Source organism: Ambystoma mexicanum, chromosome 1p, assembly GCF_040938575.1.
Source record: "Ambystoma mexicanum isolate Mex_15411 chromosome 1p, UKY_AmexF1_1, whole genome shotgun sequence".
Classification (NCBI taxonomy): Eukaryota; Metazoa; Chordata; class Amphibia; order Caudata; family Ambystomatidae; genus Ambystoma; species Ambystoma mexicanum.
In genome coordinates this window covers 815,504,067-815,518,805 of record NC_090921.1, presented here as the reverse complement: position 1 = coordinate 815,518,805, position 14,739 = coordinate 815,504,067, and the positions used below count along the sequence as shown (strand labels likewise).

The window sequence follows — 14,739 nt, the reverse complement described above, 5'->3', positions numbered from 1 at the left end:
AAGCTGTCCCAGAATATATGGAAGTGGGCTCTCAGACACAACATGTTCCTACTGTCACAACACGTACCAGGAAAACTAAATCTGCTAGCAGACGAACTCAGCAGAGACTTCCCTCTGCCCGAAGAGTACGAATGGTGATTGCACGAAGACATCGTCTTGGACGTCTTCACGCAATGGGGATTCCCCGAAATAGACCTGTTCGCAACTCTGGAGAACTCACAATGCCAAAGTTACGCCTCCAGGTACCCCCAGAACCAGTCCAAGGGGAACGGTCTGTCGATTCAATGGTCAGGGAAATTTGTTTACGCTCCCCCCCCCCCCCCCCCCGACTCCCCTTCTCAACAAAGTTGTGTACAAGATGCACCAGGAACAAGTCACCATGATACTAGTGGCCCCTATGTGGGCCCGACAGCCATGGTTCGCTCACTTGATGGAGATGTCCCCATCTCCCCCAGTGAAACTTCCCTGCCCGTACAACATGCTGTCACAGGACAAGGGCAGGACACTGCATCCATGCCCTCAGAACATGAACTTAGCAGCCTGGCTCCTGAGATCATAGAATTTGGACATCTACAACTCCCGCAGAGATGTATGGACATCCTCAGGGAAGCCAGAAAACCTAATACTCGCCACTGCTATGCTAGCAAGTGGAGAAGATTTGTCTTCTTGTGTAGAGGAAAGAGCATCAACCCGGTTGACTGCTCTCCCACACATATTGTTCTGTACTTGACCCTTTTATTGGATTCAGGTCTAGTGTTCAATTCCATTAAAGTCCACCTGCCGGCACTTTCGGCATACACCACTTCCCAACTTAAAGTGTCGTGGTGGAAGATCCCCGTTTTCAAGGCCTTCATGGAGGGGGTAAAGTGAATACACCCTCTGATAGTTAACCCAGCTTCCGGATGGGACTTAAATGTGGTACTTACCAGACTCATGGGCTCGCCATTTGAACCCATGCACAAGGCAACTCTTAAGGACCTCACTCTTAAGGCTGCTTTTCTAATAGCCAACACCTCCATTAGGAGAGTAAGTGAACTACAGGCTCTTTCTAGTGTGCGTGAAACGAGACAAGGCACACACGGAGTTGGCTGCCTGAAGCGCCATACCCCCTGAAGAAAACACTTTCTTCGCCCAACCATCAAAACGTTTGTCGTCCCTATCAGGAGGGATGGTAAGATACAATGCCTGCTTTGCTGGGGCCGTAGCCGCCTGCACCACCAAACTCTCCGAAGTGGGGTGCTTGGTCAAGCAGCAGGGGTCGCTACTGGCTGGGTGGTATTTACACATCAAAGACTTGCCCAATGCCGGGAGACTCTCCGGAGCAGTCCAAGCCGCCGCCACCCTCCTCTGTAGAGCCATATGGAACGGCAGTACCGGTTCAGTTGGTGGACCTTGTTCGAGGATATCCATAAGGTCATCCTGAAGAAAATTCCCTGGGGGAGCAGACCACCCCCAAGTACTCAGTAACTCTAGACATAAGGTGCCGGTACGAAGAGTCGGCATGAGTGCCAGGCTCAGGCCTACAAAACTCCACCTTCGGAGAGGTGTCCAAACCACTGGCGTCGTGCAGTGACTGACGCAGGTCCTCAATTTGGCTATGGCCCGAGAGAATCTCATCTGGCACTGTATCAGGAACCATGCCATCATCAGAGCCCTCATCCACCTCTGAAATGTACTCAAGATGGCGGTAAGAGGGCACATAAAGGGGAACAAAGCCATGCTTGACCTTTGCCAGAGCCTTTCTAGGGTGTTCCACCGTGCCCCGGGGTACCCCCGTCGAAACAGCCTCTAAAGGCGTTGAGTGAATCGGCGTTGACGCCGAACGTGGCGCCGACAGCATCGACGGCGTCGACACAGGCCTCGAGGGCGGAGCCCCGAGCGTGTCCCCGAGCGTGTCCCTTGACAGCCTGGGCGCCGATGGCATCGGCGACTTCTTCGGAGGCGGTGCCTCAAAAGAGTCTGTCGACGACCTCGCCGCCACAGGCGTCGACGTCTTCCTCGAAGACACCACAGGTGCACACGGTCTCGAGCGCGTCGAGGACCGGGACCTGGAACGGGCATGACGAGAACGATTCCCCTTGTCCGAGTGGGACCTTTCCTGCGAATCGTGCCAACCACCTGAGCCCGAAGGCGTACGAGCGGTGTCACTCGACCGATCACGACCGACCCCACTCGGAGGCGCGGACGGACCAGTGTCCTGCGATTCGAGAATCGCTAGCATTTTCTTACCGAAGGAAGCCCATTCCTCCGGCGTCACATGCTTGGTGGGATAAGCGACCCGCTGACGGGCGGAGTCCTCGGAGGAGGACGGGGAAGGCGACCGATGACGGCGCTTCCGTGAGTGCCTCGAAGAGGCAGAGGAGTGGCGGGACCTACTCCGGGACCAAGATCCACTGGACTTCCGACGACTATGCGGAGATTCGCCCCTCGAATCATCTGTCGAAAGCCCCGCAGACCTCGACCTCCGTGGCTTGGACACATTACCTACCGACAGTTTCTTCTTGCGCTCCCGCAAGGCTTTGGACGTAAGCAACTGGCAGTCGACACAATCATCCGTGTCATGGGCCTCCCCGAGGCACCAGAGGCAGGCGTCGTGCAAGTCTGTCACCGACATCTTGGACCCACAGTCCGCGCACTTCTTAAAGCCCGGACGCGGGGTGGAAGACGAGGTAGACATCACAAAGGATATACTTCACAAACGAACAGGTTCGAAGAACCGATAAAGAACAGAAACTCCAAAGATTCGAAGCGCACCGAGATCTCTGAAACGAACACGTTCGCGGAAAAAACGGAACTGAGGCTACGGGCGTCGTGCGTCCTACTTATAACATCCAGTGACGTCGGCTGTCGGAGGAGGTCCTCGAGGGCGGCATATCGACGTCATTGACGCAGGACGCAGAAAGATTGTCCGAAGCAGCACAGCTGTGGTGATTAGTGTCATAGATATGGACTACGTTGGAGGACCCAATCCCCTCGAACTATGCGTAAGGGCTGTTTCTGGTTTTAAGCTTCAACATACTCCGAGGCCGGTATCACGCTCTTCTTCTCACTCCTCTTCAGAGTCAGATATATACTAGTGTCTTCTGTTTGAGTGCTGAAGCCAGTGTTCTACTACTCTGTCAATGTGTCTCTTTGGATGTGATGTGAGGGGATTTGAAGAGATGGGCTTCGAAGATGCATGTGTGCATGTTTTACGGTTTGATGCCCCCTTTCCCTGATTGCGTTTGCTTCTGTGAAGTGTGACTTATATTTATCAGTACATTTTTTCAGCGGTTACTAAGCTCGATGCCGGTGAGATTGTATCCTTCCATCTGTGGGTCGAGATTGACCCTTCAAACTCTCTTGTTGTGGCTTTCATTGTGTTGATGTGTGTGAGAATTGGTGCCCTCATGATCGCAAGGGGACTTCTTCCCAACTTAACCTGAAGTCGAATGGTCAGAGTTATGGGATGGACTGCAAGCCTTATCGGGAGGCGCCTTCTTAGTAGGCTGTTGGGGTAGGGGGAGACTCTTGTTTGAAACCACGACCTCCACTTCTGACTCACGAGCCTTCGCTCTCTACTGCAGCAGATTCCATCTGCATAGGGTTGTGCTACCCAGTGCACACCATCAGCGATCTAGGAGGTGGTCCTGGGGCGGCAAGTATTACACACTTGGCAGGGACCCTCCAGGGAAATGAGTTGCACACGGGACAAACTTTAAAGGGTGTATTTTGCGGATTTGGGTTGTTTGACCGAAGTAAAATGATTTGCAGCACAATTGATCGTAGTCAATTTCGGTGAAAATCACTTTTTACTTCAGCCAAACAAACCAAATGTTGCATTACACCACCCCGCTTACCCTCCTTACCTGTTTGCTCGCTGCTTTCTCCTGAACCCCGGTGGCATCAGATCCGTCCCTCTAATGCAGGTCAGATCCGACGCTGCAGGGTCACCATTTTCTTTTCAGTCCCCCGCCTCCAATGTTAAGTAAGTTAGGGGGTGGTGGATGGGTGGGGGTGGGGGAACAACCCTGCAACCCCCCGAAGGCCAAAAATACCAAACATGGGGAGCGGGGGACACCCCTGCTCCACATGTTCAGAATTTGCTGGCATTGATCGAAAGGTACTGGCTGAAATCGTTCAAATGTACCATTTAATCAAATTGGGTAATTTGTATTTTCCATCTGAGCCTCAGGGTAATAATGGTGCCTTAGTGTACAGTGTGTGAAAGGGCAGAGAAATGTTTTAGGCCTCTAAGAGTTCAAAACAAATTGTGCCCCTCTCCTCTCCTTTGTGTACACCTCATAGCTGTCGAATACCGTTCTCTCGTTCATCGATGCTTCGGTTTCAAAGTCGGGCAACCACACGTGCAATGGTGTCAAAAAATGTTTCCTTTGATGCAAAATTGCTGCCAAACGATGATGGGAAAAAAAGAAATCTGAGAATGTCAATCTGAGGATGAACGGAGGATAGCACAGGGGCAACGCGCTGGTTTTGGAAGCAAGACCACGCAGAGGTTTGAATCCCGGATCCACGCTTAGAAACTAAACTCTGGTACGGTATTAGGTGCGTTATAAAAAACCAATTAAACGTGTGCGGGATATCCTGGGTACCCGTACAGATAGGATAGGGATACTATGACAGGACAAGCCATTTTTCTAATTCGAAAAACATGTTCTACTCTGAGCCAACCACTAGATGGCAGACTATACAAAGCATGTGAATCTAAGCAAATCCACAAGCCCCATAAACACATACTAAAAAAACTAAGCATGGCATCCGTTTCCAGGTGCAGAAAGTTGTGATTAAAAACTTTGTTGGACAGGTCCACCCCGGACTTCAGATAAGTGTCATATCTATGAAAATCTAATAAATACGACAGCTTTATTATTTTCATGCATACATTTACGCACAGGTTTAGAGCAGAGGCCAGTGCAAAGGTCAGGTTACTTGACAGAAACCAGAACACTGCTTTTTAGTTTTATCTACTTAGAGGTAATTGTAAGCCATGTAGAAAGTCCCCTGAAACAGAATTTGTTTCTCGGAAGCCTTTCAAAAAAGAAGCCGCCACTGTGATGAAAGGAATGATTTATTTCCGTTCCGCTTCTGCTGCGTTGTTATACCCGATGTCTGCACTTACCCTTGCACTTGCCACCAGCTGACCCTACTTCTCATATTGTTATTTATTTTTTCCCCCCATGTACTGCACTGCCCCGTCCCCCTCCCCCCCCCACTCTGCACTCTTCCCTTTTCGCCTTCCCCTGCACTTGCGCAATCTGATTGACACTAGGCCTAGTAGGATTGTTGTCTCTGTCTTCCCTTTGTTCCCCCTTCCCTGCTGCGTCATGCCTTGCAACACTTGTATATAGACGAATATAAATGCCTTATCATATCATATCAATTGAGAATTAATCTTTAGTAACGAATTATGCTTTTTTACCAGCGAAGGCAAACCAGTAGCAAACCAGTATTGCACGGAGTTCCTGTGCTGTGTGCATAATCTTCAAGATGCATGTAGGAGAACATGTTCCACAAATGTAAAAACCATACCTCTTTGCTGAGCAACTGTTTTGTTTCTAATGGGTCCTATTCATTTTCAGGTTTTGTCATGTTCTGGATGCAGGTTGCATACTTTCTACAATCTTGAGTATGCACGGTCTAGTTTACATCCATTTAACCCTGCAGTCAATGGGGTAAATTACTATAAAATGTCAGTGACAGCAGAGACCTTGCTCAAGAGTGGGTGATTGTCATTACACCTATCACAGGTGTTACAGCCTCTCAAATCTTCAATACAATTAAAAAGTCCAAAACCTGGCTCTTCATGAAGTGCAAGCGCTGTTCAAAAACAAACAAATGAAAGTTACATTTGTAATTGAAATAGATACTCAGCAAAACAGGTCCCTACTATAATCCAGATAGGTATTTAACTTTATGTAGCGGTCCATGCACAGTTCCTCCAACATCTAGGCACTGTGATTATTATACTTCAGCCAATACTCAAGTTTACCGACCTCTGAAGCATGTGAACCAATAAGATTGCTCCGCTGGTTAAGTGCTTGTTGCTGCAATCTGTGCATGATCTGTAGGTCGTAGGTTCGAATCCTGGCAAAGCCAACTAAGCCTTTATCCTTTTGAGGTCTATGAAGGAGTACCATCTTCGATCTGGGGATAATTGTGTTCAATATGTTCTATGTACAGCACTTTGCCAAAAAAGCTATATAAATAACAATTTGACCATGAGATTAGGTATAGAAGTTCGCATGGGGTCCTTGCCCCTCTGCACTGTTGTATCATACACTGGCATACCATTAGGTAGTCTCAGGAGGATAGCCCAGGGGCAACGCGCTCGCCTTGGAAGCAGGTCGACGCGGTGCAACACAGGTTCGATCCCCGGGTCCGCGCTTAGAAACCTCTGGGTATTAAGCGCGTTATAAATAACCAATCATAATAGTTCCAGGAAATTAGGGCTTTCATTAAACATCTAACGACAATTCTGCTATCGAACCTCAAAATACACAATACAATTAATGTTTACTTTACTATGTCATTCGCTAGGTTTTTGTGTTTTGAACATTTAAATATATGCAGGAGAGATCACATGGCCAGACCTTAGAGAAGTTTTAAATCATTTAACAGTAACTATTGTTCTCCAGCATGGGTCTGGCATGGATTCACATGCTCATGAATATTCCCTTTTGTCAGGCAGGGAATCCTCGGTAAAAGAAAAAACTGTTTCACTTTCACTTTAAGACTGTATTTCTCCTCTACACCAACCGCGGTCCTTTGGGTCATACTGCCCCCATCCAATGACAGTCCTCTCCTTAAGCCCCGCCTCTGGCAGCCAACTTCAGATTCAGAAGAGCAGCAGATGAGCTGGATGGAGGGTTCGCATGTGAATCTATGCCAGACCCATGCTGGAGAACAATGGTTACAGGTAAGTAACTTAAACCTTCTCCAGCATGTGGTCTGGCATGGATTCACATGCTCATGAATAACAAATGCACAGCAGTACACATTGCACAACCACGGGAGGTAGCAATGCTCAAAAGAAGCAATTCACACTTAACCCTGGAACAGACTCACCTCAAGCGAACAGGTTGTGTAGTACTGCCTGGCCGACTCTGGAATCCCTGTCGACACAGTAGAACGTTGTGAAGGTATGCGTGTACCTCCACACTGCAGCCCTGCAAATGTTGAGCAGGGGCACATCAGAAGGGAACGTTGTCGTCGCAGCGATCGCTCTGGTGGAGTGGGCTCTCAGACGGGCCGGCAGCAGCCGGTTCGCCAGCTGATGGCAGTGTGTTAGGCAAGATTGTATGCAGTACCCTTTGGGTGCACTACAATAACCCTAACCTCCTGGCAACAGGGACCCAAAATTTGGTATAAGTCTGAACTACACTAGTTGGTGGTGTGGTTGAGCAGCCAGGCTAATCTCAAGAGGGGTCAATGTGAGCAGTAATGCTGTGACACAGAGTTTCACGGTACAATTATTCAAATAAACTCTTAGACTCAAGGTTTCCTGATAAAACAATTATTCATTTATTTCACAGTCAGCTGTATAATACACTTCAAAACACACTCTTAGTGTCTCTAAATCAGATGATACCATTTGGGGATGGCACACAGACACTTCTTACACCCTCAGGTGACTTAAATAGCTAGGACACTGTGGACATTGATTTATCGCTGGTACATTTAGAGCAATACTGAGTTTGGTGTAAAAGACAGAAGAGAAATAAAACAAAGGTTAACAAATCATTCACAAATGGGTAAGTTCATTTGGAAACCTTCCAATGCAGAGTACATTAACCCTTTCCTGGGGGAAAGGCCAAAGCACAAAGTCAGAGGTAAAGAAGAGACACTCAGGGAGCCAGGACAACCAATGTTAATTGCACAATGTCTAAGGGAGCTGAAGATCTTCTTTCTAGGTAGGTAAAAAGTCGTGCACAATGTTTTTAGAAAGGTTTGCAGAAAATAGAACACTTGAATGGCCACAAGCTGGGAGGCTTGTGAGGGGCAAAGCTGTAAGCAACTCTGCAAGATAACCAAGACAGGTCTCAACTGCGAGCAAGCAAGGCTACACAAAAAGAGGCAAGTTATCTTAGACTTTACAGTACCTCTGTTAGAAGAAATGGTTCCAGCTGGCTTCTGTTCCTGTACAGCTCTCCAGATCTTGTTCCTGAGCCCCAGTCGTGGGGACAAGAGGGAGGACGTCTGGGGACTCCTGCTCTGCAATGGTAAGGTCAGCGGCAGCAACGGGCAAATTTCAATTCAGCGGTTCTTTGGTGTTTTAGCTCCTCGTGTCTGACAGCAAATAGCAACACAATGGTTCTTGGATACCACTCTGGACTTTCCTCGCATCTGGGGTCCAGCACTCTGTTGAGGTGGCTCAGAGTTGGTCAGTCCTGCTTCAGGGAAGTCCGGAGGATCTTCCTGGCACTTGGGTCCAACTTAAAAGCAACGCACACAATCTGGTGTTCCTCTCCCTGGTACTTCGATTCCAGCAGCAGAAGTACAGCCAGCTCAGAGAGAATGGCCAGACGGGCTTACTTTGGAGTCGATTGGTCCCACCAACTCAAAGTGAGAAGTCGATCTTGCAGGGTTTCTCTAGTTGAGGGGAATCGGAGCTTCAGCAGAGCAGCAGGTCTTCACCGGGCAAACCAATTGTCCAGGAGTTGCAGCAGGAGTCTCTTCCAAGTTCTTTGGATTCCTTCGTCCAGTGGTCGACCTTGCCTTCCAAGCCAAAAAGCATTGCCTTTAATGCATGTTTCTCCCATTCATTCCAGCCTAGCTGTCAATCAGACAGCAGGGTGGCTGTCCTTGCCAGACAATCACCTTTGGGTGCATTCCTGTAACCAAGGGGATTAAGCACAGGGAGTTTGGGGCACCTCCCTCACTTCCTGTCCCTGCCAGACATACTGGAGCCAGAGGCGGGCTTCACTCGAGAAACCCGCCAAAGAGGACCAAACCTGGTTTGGCGCGCATTGTAAATCTCAAGAAGGACCTTTCAAACAAGAAATGGCGAAAAAAGAAGACCGGGGCTATTTTGACAAAATGGGCACCCATGGGTACTTTACTGCAGCTGCGAACACAGCCCGTGGTAAAAACACACAATGGTAGTAAAAAGTAAACCACTGCCACCAGCCATTAATTGTAGAAAGGGCAACATAAAAATGTTATATGAGAAACTACACAAAGGGGATACTAAGTAACCCCCCCCCCAGCACCCTATGGTAAGATAGTGTGTGCTCAGTCTAGAAAGTTACAAAATGTAAGTAAAGTCAATTTCACTTCACTGCTCTTGGAAACAGTTTCACCAAGAGAAGGTATTGAAACCTTTGGGAAATCTAAGCTCCTTCCCTGTGCCACTGCACTGTAGGTGCTCTGTGCCACAAGTAAAGGATGATGCCTATGCAGTTTGTCAGACTCCAAAGTTCAAAGAAAAACAAATCATAATAAAAATAAATAAGAGGATGAGAAAAAGGGCTCACTCTCGCCAAGTTAGAAATGAAAAGTCCTAAAGTCCAGCAAAAGAGCTGGGGGTCTCTAAGGTAGAAGGGAATTAGCACTTTCTGAGAATTCTCCCCAACAATAGGCATGATGCAGCCGGAGAGCCAACTTGAGAAGGAAGCCTTGGACAAGGCCTTCCCATGGTTAAAAGATCCAAAGTTCACAAACAATTGAGTAGTCTTCCGAAAACTCTTTGTGCGCGTCACGTAGAACTTCAAGACACGAGCAACATCCAGCGAAAGTAAGGCCCTTTCCACCGGCGACAAATGATTCGGTAAGAAAACAGGCAACACCAAAGGTTCGTTGAGGTGGAATTTCGACTGATGCTTTGGCATGAAAGTGGGTTGCGTATGCAGTACCACCAGTATTCTTGGAAAGTCAGATACGCCTGCTTGCAGGATAGGGCCTAGATCTCACCCACACATCTGGTTGAGGTGATGGCCACAAGGAACGCCGTCTTCCATGAGAGAAACTTGAGTGGAGCTTGATGCATAGGTTCAAAAGGTGACCCCGTGAGTCTTGTCAGGACCATGTTGAGTTACCATGCTGGGCCAATCGCCTGCACCGGTGGGAAAGATCGAAAAAGTCCCTTGAGAAACTCCTTGACGAGTCTGTGGGACCACAACAAGGATCTTCCCGGGGATCTGCTGTAGCTTGAGATGGTCACCAGGTGTACCTTGATGGGTGCGTGAGCCAGCCCAGCTTTTGGCAAGGACAGCAAGTATGGAAGAATCTGTGGAGCGTGACCCTCAGTGGGGTAATCTTTTACGGCCGCTGCCATGTAGCAAAATGCTTCCACTTATAGCTGAAGCACTTTAGAGTCGACAAAGACTGCTTTGGCGAGGACCTCTCTGCAGTCCGCTGGCAACTCCTAACCTCCAAATTCTAAGGCTGTAGGAGCCATGCCTTCAGGTTCATAGATCCTGGACCGTGATGAAGGATTGCGCCTCCCTCCCTGGTGATCAGATCCTGAAGTACCGGCAACTTGACTGGAGGCGACACGGACAGGCTGAGCAGGTCCAGATACCAAATATACCTCGGCCACGCCGGAGCGATAAGTATCATCTTGCACCGACACTGTGAGAGTGTGCTGATCACAAGTAGCAGGAGAGGAAATGGGGGCAAGGCGTAAAGAAACAGACCTTCCCACGAGAAAGAGAATACGTCCCCCAAGATCCTGAGTTGGTGGAGCCTGCTGACGAACTTCTGTCATTTTGAGTTCTCCGCCGTGGCAAAAACATCGATCGGAGGCCTGCCCCATTTGACGAACAGACGGTCCACAGGATCCTGACGAAGTTCCCACTCGTGGAAGGAGCGCAGCTCCCTGCTGAGGGAGTCCGTGATGGAGTTCTTGACACCTGGTAGGTGGAACGGGACGAGGAACATCCCCTATCTGATGGCCCAAGGCCCCAAGTCCTGAGCTTCCTTGGAGAGCCACGGGGACTGACTGCCCCCTTGTTTCCTGATGTAGAACATGGTGGTGGTGTTGTCCATGAAGATCCTCACTTGGGGTCCCAGAACACTGACCGTAATTCCACGATGTTGATGCGCATATCCTTCTCCTCCCGAAGTCACAGACCTCTGGCGTGTAGACGTCCACTGTGATCTCCCCAACCTTCCATAGAGGTGTCCTTGGTGACTGTCTCTTGGTATGGCGGCGTTTTAAATACCCGCCACCTGGGCAATGTGGGAGCGTACCTCCACCACTATTGCCCGCCGGAACTCCTCTTTGAGGGGGATTTTGTCCGCAAAATTCCCACACACTTGTGTCCGATAGGGATAAATTCCTGTAGGGGGTCGCATCTACAAGCTGTAGAAATGGATGAGGTAGATGCAGGACGACATAAACCTAGCAAAGACTTGATGGCCCGAACCGTGGACGTCTTCACCGACGACAGCCGCGGTACCTTCGCCTGAATGGGAAGCCTTTCCTCAGAGCGGGATGCCAGGGAAGCCACTGTGTTGAGGCCGGTGCCGAGGAACAGCACACGTTCTGCGATGACGTTAAGCAGGACATTGGATAGTTCACGGAGAACTCCAGCTCCGTCAGTAGTCGGACGGTCTCCCTGTGCTCGTCGGCCAGTTCCTGGGAGGAGGCTTGTACCAACCAATCATCCAGGTAAAGGTATACGTGTACACTGTGCAGTCGCAGGTGGGCACCAGCCGGGCATGGCATTTTGTGAACACCCCTGGGGCTGACTTTAGGACAAAAGGTAAGGCCTTGAACTTGTAGTGTTGGCCTTGTACCATGAACCGAAGTAACTTCCAATGTTTCCTGTGGATGAGGAAATGAAAGTATGCATCCTCTAGGTCCAAAAACGTCAAGAAATTCCCTTCGTCCAGTTTTCAGAGCACATGTTGCGACGTGACCATCCTGATTTTTTGGGATTTCAAGTACTTTTGTAGACGGTGCAGGTCCAGGATGGGTCTCCAACCTTTCGTCTTCTTTCTGACCATAAAGTATCTGTAATAGACTCTGGAGCTATTGGGGAACTGGCTCTGTTGCCCCATAACATGCAACATAGCTTGCACTTCTTCCAGGAGTTGAGAGATGTGCTGCTCCCGACAGGGAACCAGTGGAATACGAGGGCACCTGTGCTGGAACGCCAAGGTGTGCCCCTGGGCTAGAATGTCCAGCACCCATCTGTCGGTGGTGGTGATCTTCCACTCACTGACAAACCTCATCAACCAGCCTCCCACCAGGGTGCACGAGTGGGGGCCTGACGTCTTGGTTGGTTCAGGCTTGCGTTGGCACCTTGCCCTGTGGGTGACGGCGACGCTGACCTCTGCTACCGTAGGCCTGGGAGTGATCCCTGTAGTCTTCCTTCGTGGAGGATCGGGGAGGTTGCCTGTAAGACGCATGGTATCCCTTGGATGATCTGCTCGATTTTCCCATGGAGGAGCGAAATGACGACTAGCGATGCTGCTGCAGAGTGCCAAGGGAATGTGCCGTCTCCATGTCCATCTTTATGGGTTGAAGGAAATTATTGAACAGCTTCCTGAACAGATTTTCGCCATCCAAGGGCTTGTCCAGCACCTTCGCATGAACGTCCTGGCAAATGTTTGTGGCCTTTAACAACCACTGCCGACTAAGTGTTTCCCATCTGCCGGAAGCCCGTGTCGGCGATGTCCACTGCCACTGTAATGGCCTTATCCGACGCCATCTCCTCTTCCTGAAAGAGGGCTAGAGCCTCTGTTTTCTTGTCATCTGGGGTGGGGTTGGGGGGGGGAAATACCACGATAGGGCCCAGCTTGTACCAAAGCTTCTGGTCATATCGGGACAAGATATCCAGAGCATTAGTCGCCTTTTTCGTGGATGCCGCAGTTTAGATGACTCTCTTCCCCATGGCGTCCATCTTCTTCCCCTCGTTTTCCGGGGGGCGGAGGGGGACTGATGGATGCAGAAGCAGGGTTGGCCAAAGGTTTCCTTGCGGCAGCCAACACCCTTCCACCCAAATGCTGTCCAAAAAGGGTATTGCCATGATCGTCTTCCTTTTGGACTCTCGTTGCTGATATTGGAACCCCTCCTTCTTGGTTTCCTCGGGCACCAGCTAGAACAACTCAAACTCCCTGGAGATCGGGTGGAATGATCCCCCCCCTCGTCTGGTGGAGAGACTATGAGGGGCGTCCAGGTGCAGTGATTCGTTGTCTGCCGGGACAAAGTCCTCATCTTTGTCTGTTTCCAGGGCCGTCGTGGCCGTGTCCATACCAGTGTCCGTATCCAGGTCCGCTGGTGGTGTCAGGTCCCGACGTAGTTGAGGAAGTCGATGCGGCTGTGTTGGATGATGCTTCCTCTTCTTACAAGGAGGCTGCTCAGAGGCATGCAGTACAACAGGTGCTGGGGGCAACTTCTGCTTGATCTCTGTCTCTAGGGTGCGGAGTTTCGACAGAAGGTCCATGATTATGTCCCTCGGCTGGGAAGGGAACAATGGAGTGCTGGGCCCTGTACCGCTGTTGTCCTCGTGGACTGTGCGGATGGACGCTTTGTCGTCCGTGGATGAGAGGTCCATTGGCTGAACGTAAGCCTTGGAGGGCTGCTTTGGGGCCTCTTCACCACACCCCCTTTTTCCCTCCTGAGGGCTGTGTACCCGGGCCAGAGCCGGTGCTCTCCCCCACCCCCCCAGGGGTGCCCACAGCCTTCGCAGCTGCCTCGACAGCTGTGTCGCACCTGGGAGGCAGGGAAACTCTCTGCTGTAGGGTCGGTACCATCTGCCGTAACGGTCGCCCCAGAGGATGTCGAAGTGGTCAACCGAGTCTTCAGCGATGGTGGAGCCTCCTTGGGCTGTGCGGCCCTCTTCTCTTCCTTTGGCCTTGGCTTTTCTGGTTAGTCCTGCAACTTGGTCGGGGTGGATGACTTCCTCTTTGAGGAGGAGCTCGATGGCAGGCTGGCTACGGAGGCGGACGGCGATCGCAGCCTGTCCAACCTGGGACCGGCATCAGCAGCGAACCCCGGTGATATCGGTCTTGCGGTTCTTGGCCTTATCTTGGACCCCCACGATTGGGGGGGGGACTCAAAGTACTTCGACCTCCTCCCAGAGGTATACAGCTCTTCGGATCAACCGGTCCTGGGTGAGGCCCTTGAGGAGCATGCAACTTCACCGACAACGGATCCCCGCTGACGGCCGATTAAGATAAAAAAGTACAAAATACTCAAGGACTCCCAACACTGAAGAGTGCTGTAAAAATCTGAAGATGGCTGCCAGATATGGGGCTTAGGGAGAGGATGGCCACTGGATGGGGGCAGTATGACCCAGATGACAGCGATTGTTTTAGAGGAGAAATACAGTTTTAAAGTGAAACCACTTTTTTCTTTTATCGACGATTCCCAGCCTGACGATGCAGAATATTCATGAGCATGTGAATGCATGCCAGAGCCCATGCTGAAGAAATAATTAAAAGGTGTATTCTGTCACAATTCAGTAAGCTGCCGCTTGGTAAGGATTTCTGTACAGTTTTTAAACATGCTGGCCGTCGCATACTTTTTACTCTGGCAAAGGAGAAAACTAATATTTACTCTCTTGAAATCACATTTACTCTCAACGTTTAAAGATAGGGAGTGAACTACTCCTCATCCCCCCCCAAATTCTTATCTGGAACACCGGGGCTACCTAAACAGCTCTTTCTAAGTCACTGAGAGCTCCTCAACATACAATTTGAAAAAAAACATGTAGGAATTTAAATCTAAAGTAAAATTAAGCACAGAAAAATAAAACAATCTTTTAAAAGCTGCACAGGAAGATATTGACC

At 49.9% G+C, this 14,739-nt stretch overlaps 1 protein-coding gene across 5 annotated transcripts in view; it reads right to left on the bottom strand.

The window, feature by feature from the left end:
• Window positions 1-14,739, bottom strand: part of OTUD7B (OTU deubiquitinase 7B) — a 932,635-nt gene that overhangs the window by 21,758 nt on the left and 896,138 nt on the right. The window lies entirely within an intron of this gene.